This window comes from Panthera onca, chromosome B4 (genome assembly GCF_046562875.1).
Source record: "Panthera onca isolate mPanOnc1 chromosome B4, mPanOnc1 haplotype 2, whole genome shotgun sequence".
In the NCBI taxonomy this organism is placed as follows: Eukaryota; Metazoa; Chordata; class Mammalia; order Carnivora; family Felidae; genus Panthera; species Panthera onca.
Genome location: NC_138345.1, coordinates 114,665,002 through 114,673,982, shown reverse-complemented (window position 1 = coordinate 114,673,982; position 8,981 = coordinate 114,665,002). Strand labels below are relative to the sequence as shown.

Genomic DNA, 8,981 nt, shown 5'->3' with positions numbered 1-8,981 from the left:
AAAAATTTTTTTTTTAAATAAAAAAATAAAAAACAAAAAACAAAAAACAAAAAAACTCACTTAAAGTAATCATACCTCAAACCTCTCAGAAGACAGAAAATTAGTAGCTATTACTTGTTGAATGCTTATCATGTGGCAAGCAGTCTTCAAAGCATGCATTAATTGTATCACTTTGGGCAAATTCTGTATTCTCTATGAGCTTCAGTTTATCTGTAAAATGGGCAAACAGTCCTCCTCAAGAATCATAAATTCGGCTGCCCCCGGGTAGCTAAGTAAGTAGCAGGAGCTGGATGTATGCACTTGAGCTGTTAACCAGGTGAGCTGTACCTGGCATTCTTGAGAGCCTACTCACCAACCTTGTTTCCTTCCTGTAGGCAGATCCTGCCTTCCCACTTAGAACAGCAGGAAGTGTGGGACATGCTTCCCGGGCCCCCTTGCCCTACCCCCCCCCCCCACCCCCGGGGAATTGGTAATATGATCCAGTCCTGGCCACTGTGAGCTCAGGGGGAACTCAGCTAGGGTTCTGTTTTGTTGTTGTTTTTTAAGACTTTCCTTCATAAGAAAAAGAAACCAATGCAAGGGCATGCTCTCCTCTTCTGGACACGTGTGTTTTTGCATGCGTCCTATGAGCCTTTGGAGCGTTGGGAGAAATGAGGAGGAACATCATTGCTGACATGCTTGAAGATATCAGAGAGGAAAGGCAGAAGACCTCAGCACTGGGGGAGGAGCAGTCCTTAACAGTGTTTTTGTGCCACTGTATTAACCTTGGAACTACCCCCACCTCGGGCTTAACTGAGGTTATAAATCCTCGCCTGAAGCATCGGTGTCACCTCTGAAATCAACCCATGGTATGGTGGCGGGGCTAAGGGCACGCCTCCTCTGAAGAAGCCGGCAGCATGGAGCCCCTGCTGGCTGCTGCCAGATGAGGATTTTTAAAGAAGAGCCAGGAATCCAGATTTTTACAGAAAAGTCCAGATTTTTAAATATTGGCTCATTTGAAAGAAACGTGTGCAAGCCAAACAAAACACGTTTGGAAGCCAAGTTCGGCCCATAGGCGGGCAGTTTTCAACCCCTGATCCACCTCAGAGAGTTGTAGGAACTAAATTAAATGGTTTAAAATAAGATCAGTAATAATAATGGCAAACACTCACATAGCACTTAATACGGCCCAGGTGTTATTCTGCTTGCTTTACCGACCCAGTCCTCGCATGTAACCACGTCTTGCAAGCACCTCATAGAGATATTTTAACAGACAAAGAAAGTAAGGAAAAGAGAGCCCCCTCGCCTTGCCCCTTCAGGCCTAGGGGCGGGGGTGGCTTTCCCTGGGAGCTGGTTCCCTTAGCCCTGCCCACATTTCTGTACAAGGTCCCTTTGTTAAATTCTTCTTGGTTATACTCTTTTGAGTATGCCATCCGCTGCCCTCCGGGACACTCACTGACTGATATGAATGATGAAGAAGGTGGATGGGTCCTTGTCCTCCTGACGCGCACATTCTGGTAACAACTACATAAACGAGATAGCCACGGGTACCGTGAAGAAAATAAAAGGTGATGCGACTGAAGAATGGCCGAGAGAGGCTACTTGAGGGGGAGACATCGGAGCTGAGACAGAAGGTCCGAAGGGGAGCCAGCAACCCCAGGACCTGGGAGACCCCTCTTCAGGCACACATGCCTGTCTATGTCAAAGTTTTGGGGCTAGAACAAGCATGGCGGGCTGGAAGGATGACAAGAGGCTGGAGGGGGCTGGAAATTGGCGAGGTGGGGGAGAGTGGTGGGACGATGGTCAGGGAGACAGAAGGCACCAGTCACTGCTGGGCGTGCTGGGATCTGGGCTTTAAGACTGTTGGCAATTCTTACATTTCCTGTAGGAGCCACAGGGATGAGAGGAGGGTGGCTGTCTCCTCTCCCCACGGTGGCATGTATTTATTCATTGATATCCTTATACTCTGAAAAGGGGGAATCATCTGGCAGAAATGCTACTTTGCCTGCCGTGTTCAAGCCTCCAATTCGACCTGATATTGTGAACTTTGTTCACACCCACTCGGCAAGAACGACAGACAGCCCCGTGTCGTCAGTGAGTTAGCAGGCCATCGAAGCAGTGCTGAGTCTTGGGGTGCTGGCAGAGCCGCGGCTCCAATTCCCAGAGTTCAAGGCAGTGGGACTCACCGTTCTGGCCAGGTGCCTCTGGAAACGCGTGTTGTGGGGGCCGCGTGTTCGCACCAACCGAAACCTGGCGTCGTTAGCACTGCAGAATGAGCATGACACAGAGGCGGTGGGTCATCTGCTCTGCCTGGCTGCCTCCGCCTTACCAGTGCTGGTCATGTCTGAAGGTCATCGTATTGGGCCCCTGGGTGGCTCAGTCGGTTCAGTGTCTGACTCTTGATCTCAGCTCAGGTCATGATCTCAGGGCGGTTCGTGAGTTCGAGCCCCGCCTTGGGCTCCGCACTGACAGCACTGGGGCCTGTTTGGGATTCTGTCTCTCCCTCTCCCTCCCTCAAAATAAACAAACTTAAAAATAACTAAGTAAATAAAAATAAAGGTCATCGTATTGAGGAAGACCCTGAACTTCCTTTGATGGTTGAAGATAAAGTTGAAGGTTACAAGAAGTCCAAAGTGGCTGTTTTGCTTCCTAAGAGACTTAAAGCCTGCAATGATATCAAAGAGTTCTATGCCTCTCAGCAAATGAGAGCTGGCAAGGGGTAAAATGAGAAACCGTTGCCATATCCAATGCAGGGGACCCTGCGTTATCTCTAATGAGGACAACGTTGTCCCCAGAAACATCCCTGGATTTACTTTACTTAATGTAAGCCAAGCGAACATTTCGCAGCTTGCTTCTGGTGGGGATGTGGGACGTTTCTGCATTTGGACTGAAAGTGCTCCCCGCAAGTTAGACGATCTGTATGGCACTTGGCAGAAGGCTGCCTCCCTCAAGAGTAACTATAAGCTTCCCGTGCACAAGATGCTTAACACAGACCTTAGCGGAATCTTGAAAAGCCCAGGGATCCAAAGAGCCCTCTGAGCACCACGGAAGAAGACTCGTCGCAGAGCCCTGAAGAATCACGTTTGAAGCTAACCCTGTATGTCAAGACTATGCCCCAGAACAGCGTTCATCGCCAGGCCAAGAATCACAAACTCTGGATGGACAGAGCAGCCGCAGCCTTAGAAGCCAAATCAGAGAAGAGGGTTCCAGGCAAGAGGTCTGTGGTAGAGAAGAAAGGAAAGAAGGCTGCTGGTGTGAAAAAGCAGAAGAAACTTTGGCGGGGGGGGGGAGGGGGGGGGCGCAGCTTCCAAGCAACTGACAAGAAGCCTGCACAAGAGAAACCCACCTCGGAAGAAAAGAAGGCTGCTGCATAAAAAGTTAAATTTGTTTATTCCATAAGAGTCAAATCATTTCGGACAGCTAATTTTGAATAAAGACCTGATCAAAGGCAGGAAGAAAAAAAAAAAAAGACTTTTAGGAATTCTTTGAAGGTCTTCCAGTAGGGGAGTTATTTGAGCTGTTTTTTAAGTCTACAGTCTTCTCCTGTGTGGACAGTGGATTATACATCAGCGAGAGGTTATTGCCACAGTCCAGCCTAGAGTTGTTGGTGCTTTGAACAAGAGTGGTGGCAATCGGGGCACCTGGGCGGCTCAGTCGGTTAAGCGTCTGACTCTGGATTTGGGCTCAGATCATGATCTCGCGGTTCTTGAGTTTGAGCCCTGCAGTGGGCTGTGAGCTGACATTGCAGAGTCTGCTTGGGATTCTCTCTCTCTCTCTGCCCCTCTCTGCTCTTGCTCTCTCTCAAAATAAATAAATAAACTTAAAAAAAAAAAAAAAAAAGAGTGACGGCAATCAAAGTGGAGAGAGGTGAACGGGTCTGAGGTCCGTTTGCACTGATTCTGAGGTATCTTAATATTCCAGTTTTTTCCATCCAGCGTCCTGGACCCCTGGAAGACAGTGAGCATGCTACGAGATTTTTTTTTTTTTATGTTTTCATTTTTATTATATACTTTCAAATTAATATGAACATATTCTGGATCATTTGTGTGCCCACATTACAAGAGAAGAGTATCATCACATAATTTCAGTGGCCTCATTTGACTGCCTACAATGACCAGCATTTAACACACTGTAATGTTTTTATTGAAATACAACACACAGAGAAAAGTACATCACCCATAAGTACATAGTTCCAGAGATTTTCACAAACAGAACTTTTCCGGGTAAACAGCACACAGTCGAAGAACACAACGCTCCAGAAAACTCTCTCGCACCCTCTCCAAGACCCTCCTGGCCCACCTCCCAAAGGTAGCCATCGTCCTGCTTTCTAACGCCATAACTTACTTTTGCTTATTTTTAAAAATTTTTTTTTAACGTTTATTTATTTTTGAGACAGAGAGAGACAGAGCATGAACAGGGGAGGGGCAGAGAGAGAGGGAGACACAGAATCTGAAACGGGCTCCAGGCTCTGAGCTGTCAGCACAGAGCCCGACGCAGGGCTGGAACTCACGGACCGTGAAATCATGACCTGAGCCGAAGTCGGACGTTTAACCGACTCAGCCACCCAGGCTCCCCCTATTTTTGAACTTTATATGAATACAGAGAAGAGAGTTACATTAGCAGGATGAATCCGACCTCTAAAAACTCTGTCCTGGTGTGTGTGGGCAGTATGGGTGGGGTTCCCACCAGGGACAGACCCTGCATTTTAGTTCATGCATCCTGGGCATTGTGATGAAGATTTGACCTCAGAGACTAGAAACCAAACTATCACCAAGGTGGGAAGCCATCTCATTAGCATATCTTGCCTGCAACAACAGGCATGGCCCAGCACAGTCATATCACTGGTGCCGGGGCATAGAGAAGGTTCACTTGTCGTGGCTGTGGCCGTTCTGTGGCACAGAGTTTCCCATACTTAGGGGAGTCATGAGATGTTAAGGGTAAAATAGTGATGTCTTGACTTTTGTCTCTGCCTTTCCAATCTGCACCCCAGCAACTTCCCAAGGTCCAGATCAAAAGGTCTTTTCATTAATCTAGAAGAAAAGCCTGGCTGAATCTGCTTCTAGTCACATATATGCCCCCACCTCTAACCACCCCCCATAGCCCCCCACCTCCACCCTGTGTCAAAACAGGAAAACAAGCAAAATTTGGTTTTTAGCTACTCTGTTTTTCGCTCCAGTTCCAACGCCTCCTGTTACCCCAGTGACCTCCCACTAGTCCCCAGAGTCCCTCACTGGAGACACATCCCCTACTCATCAAAATGTAGCCCTGTTGTCTCCCATTCCCTCCCAATTCTACTTTCTCTTATGTGATGATGGGTGGCATAGGGTTAATTGGAGGAATGCCCAGTGTGGTTCAGTGGAAAGAGCACTGCATTTGGGGGTAAAGAGGCCTGGTTCTAGTTCTAACATTATATTAGATTAACTGGTTGAAAGGGACAGAACTGAACTTAAGCAAAAAAGCCACACATACACAATAATTAATGAGTTCCTACAGGAATCAGGGATCAGACACATCTGTATCAGGGTCTCCAATGATGTCATTAGGACAGACTCACTCTCTTCATCTCTTGGCACTGTTTTCCTTGGCTCTCCACTCATGGTGACAAGATGGCTGCCAATGGTTGGTCCTATCTTCTCAGCAACCCCAGTGGAGCATATGAACTTCTCTTTTCCAATGTTCTGGAATCAAGTCTCGTCACTTTTCACTGGCCTCCTGGGAACACATGTTTTGATGCTCTGATTGGCCAGACCCAGTTCATATGCTCATCCCAGATTTGGGAGTAAACCCAGCACCACTCAAAATGCTATGACTGAGAGTGGGAAGGGCTGGTTCCCCCAAAGGGACTGAGTTAGGCAGAAGCAACAGATGTCTTCAGCTATTAATTGATTCTGAAAGCTTAACAAATCTTCCTACCCTTGGGCCTGGTTTCTCACCTGAAAAATGAGAAGGATGATCCCTATAACCTCTAAGGTCCCTTCTACTTCAACATTCTATTATTCTACCTAATTTCTCATAAGAATTCAATATCGTGTTTTCATCTCTCAGAGAATAACTCCCTTAATCCAATTAAAAGGGGGAACAATAAAGACATAACTGTGTATATAATGAGCCTGTTAAGAAGGGCAAATCCCACCATATATGCATGTCTTCCCCATCCACTCTGCAGGATCCCTGCCCAGTGACCCTTAAAGAAGGAAGCAAGAGGCTGGTGCCACTGGAGAGGGAGGGGGACCGCATCGGAACTAGCCACTCATTAAATGATTAAATCGACCAATAATTATTATGCGCATCCTAGACCCCAAGCACTGGGAATGCACAGTGCACTCTGGGAATGCACAGTGAACAAGATACAGCCCCTGTCTCTAAGACAACAGTCTTGAGCTAGGCATAGACATGTAAGCCACTGATTTATCATCTAGAACATCAAGGGCTATGGCAGGATGATAAAGCAGCTCAGATGGGCACCTAACGAGTGGAAGACAGGGTTTAGGGCATTAAAAGATGAGGGGATAGTCAGAGACGTCGTCCCTAAGATGAGGATCCTGAACAGGGTCTGGAAAGAGAGAAGAAGTTGGCGTGATGGGAAAAGCAGGGAAAGAGCATCCTCAAATGTACCTAGTCGGGCATGCTCGGGGCACTGCAGTTTGTTCTGAGTGACTGCCATGTGGAGTTTAATCGGGGCAATGGCAAGAGGGGAGGCTGGGCCTGACTGGGAGGGAAATGAAGGACCAAACCAAGGAGACTGAGTGTTATCACGGAGGCACCTGGGAGCCACTGAAGGATGTCAGCAGGATACAACATCATATTTGCACATGATGTACATATTTGCATGTAACACAATATCATATTTACAAAGGATCTACCAGTATGATGTGGATCAGAGAGACGGAAGGCCAGATTCCAGTCTTTAAGAAGTCTATGATCACGCCATTCCGATGGTAAAGGGACTTCCTGTGCAGTATCTGTCCACTTGCTTCGTAATTTCCATGTTGTGTATGTCTGTTTATTCACACTTCACCTTTCTACATAGAACATAAAGCTCACCCTTCAGAAAAATTCCTGCACCTGAAACAAAGACTTAAAAAGCCCATTCCCATTCCCATTCCAAAAATGGTCATAGGTGATCTACAAATCTCTGCTGAAAATTTGACCACACTCCACTCCCCAGATCTCACATCTGATTGCAGAATACCTCGAGATCTCTGCAAGCCGCAGATATTATAAGGATTTCATAATCCATCAGCATTTACGGGGCAGACCTGGGACCCTCTGCTGGCCGCTCAAAGAACCTCATTGGTCTGCCTTCTGTCGAAGGGAGAAGGTCCAATTTTTCTACAGAAAGTTGCTCTACACAAAGGAAATCATGGGTCCCTTCCTGCCTAGGCTTGAGGGTAGGAGATTATTCCTGGTGGCATAAATCCTCAGAGCATATGTATCTGGAGGAAAAGCAGAGACGCGCCTAAACAGCAGCACCTCCCCGGACAGGAGAGAAATAAGGAAAAGTACTAACTGATCTGTGAAAATACCATGTACCTGACCAACCCAAAACCCTGGTCTAGAGAACAGGTGGCTTCCCAGTTCTGTCGTGAAATGACGAATAACTGAAAAAAGGGCCGGTTTACACAGAAGGATGATGCTCTCAGTGCACCGTAAGGCCAGTCCATTCGGAATCACGTGGGCCAACCACGGGGCGAGCAGACTTCCTTAAAAACTTTTATATTTGGCCGTGAAGTGCATGTTTTTGGTACTAGCTTCAACTCGCAAGCTCTGTTCCCTCCAGCTTAAATGACAGTGACAATGACAGTTGCTCCTTAGAGTCGTCCCACCTTCACATCTCGTTCGTATCCGTTGTCTCGCCTGGGCTCCTCAAGGCCCAGTTCTGTGAGCTCGCTAGCAAACGTCCACCTTGCAGACAAGGGACGCAGGCCACAGCCACCGCACAGCGATCACCGCAGCAGGGCTGGGTGGTTTTCTAGGAGGGGTGGAAAAAGCCGAAAAGAAAATGAAACCAAAGACCAGGGGCGGAAAATAAAGCCTCGCTGCCCAGGCTTTCCAGGCTCCGCACAGGCTCCTGATAGAAAAGCTGGAGTTACTAACTCCGCCTCTAAACTGATTTAGCTCTTTCCCATCACCATCTCTCAGCTGCTTTCCCAAGGTTTTCTCCTCCCTCCTCAGTGACAACTAAGAGCGTCACTAGAAAGGGAGGGGTGGGAGGAAAAGGGACTGGAAAGAGAAAGGAAGAGGAAGGAGAAGGAGCAAAAGAGATCCCTGGATAGCAACTCAAGAAATTCCCGTGTATAAGTTAGGTTCCCTTTGAAGAAAGGAGACGCGGCAGAGCATAAAACAGAAGTTATTAATGATGTTATTGGCATTCATTCCACAAACATATGCTGAGATCCTACGGGGTCATGGATCCATGATCATGAGCTCATGAGTTCAAGCACCGCACCTGGCTCTGTGCCGACCGTGCAGAGCCTGCTTGAGATTCTCCCTCTCTGTGTCTCTCTCTCTCTCCCTCCCTCTGCCTCTACCCTTCCCCTGCTTGTGCTTTCTCTCTCTCTCTCAAAATAAATAAACTTTTTTAAAAAAGTATATGTGTGTGTGTGTGTGTGTGTGTGTGTGTGTGTGTACATATTTATCTGCTGTGTCCACTGCAGAACTCTGGTAACGAGTGGCCAGAAACCCACTTCTCTAGGGCACTAGCACACTCTCGTAGAGAGAATTCATTCCAAAGTAAGGGAGCTGAGCACAGACGTCTGTGGCTTAAGGGGGTAGGATGGAGAAAACCTGTTTCCGTGTCAGATCTGAGTTTGAGTGACTTCCAAGTTATATGACGTCAAGCAAATCACTAAACCGTTGCTAAGCCTTAGGTTTCTTGCCTATTAAATGGGGAAGAAACACCAACCTCATAGAGCTGTGAAGACATCTGGGAAGCTATAAAAGTTGAGCAACTCTCAACTTTTAGAAACAGAACGCCAAGTATAGGCATTAATAGGATAAAG

The 8,981-nt window shown here is 47.2% G+C and overlaps 1 pseudogene; it reads left to right on the top strand.

Moving 5' to 3' along the window:
* Positions 1-1,705: 1,705 nt before the first annotated feature.
* On the top strand, positions 1,706-3,353 carry LOC132674903 (large ribosomal subunit protein uL4 pseudogene; annotated as a pseudogene).
* Positions 3,354-8,981: the final 5,628 nt, after the last annotated feature.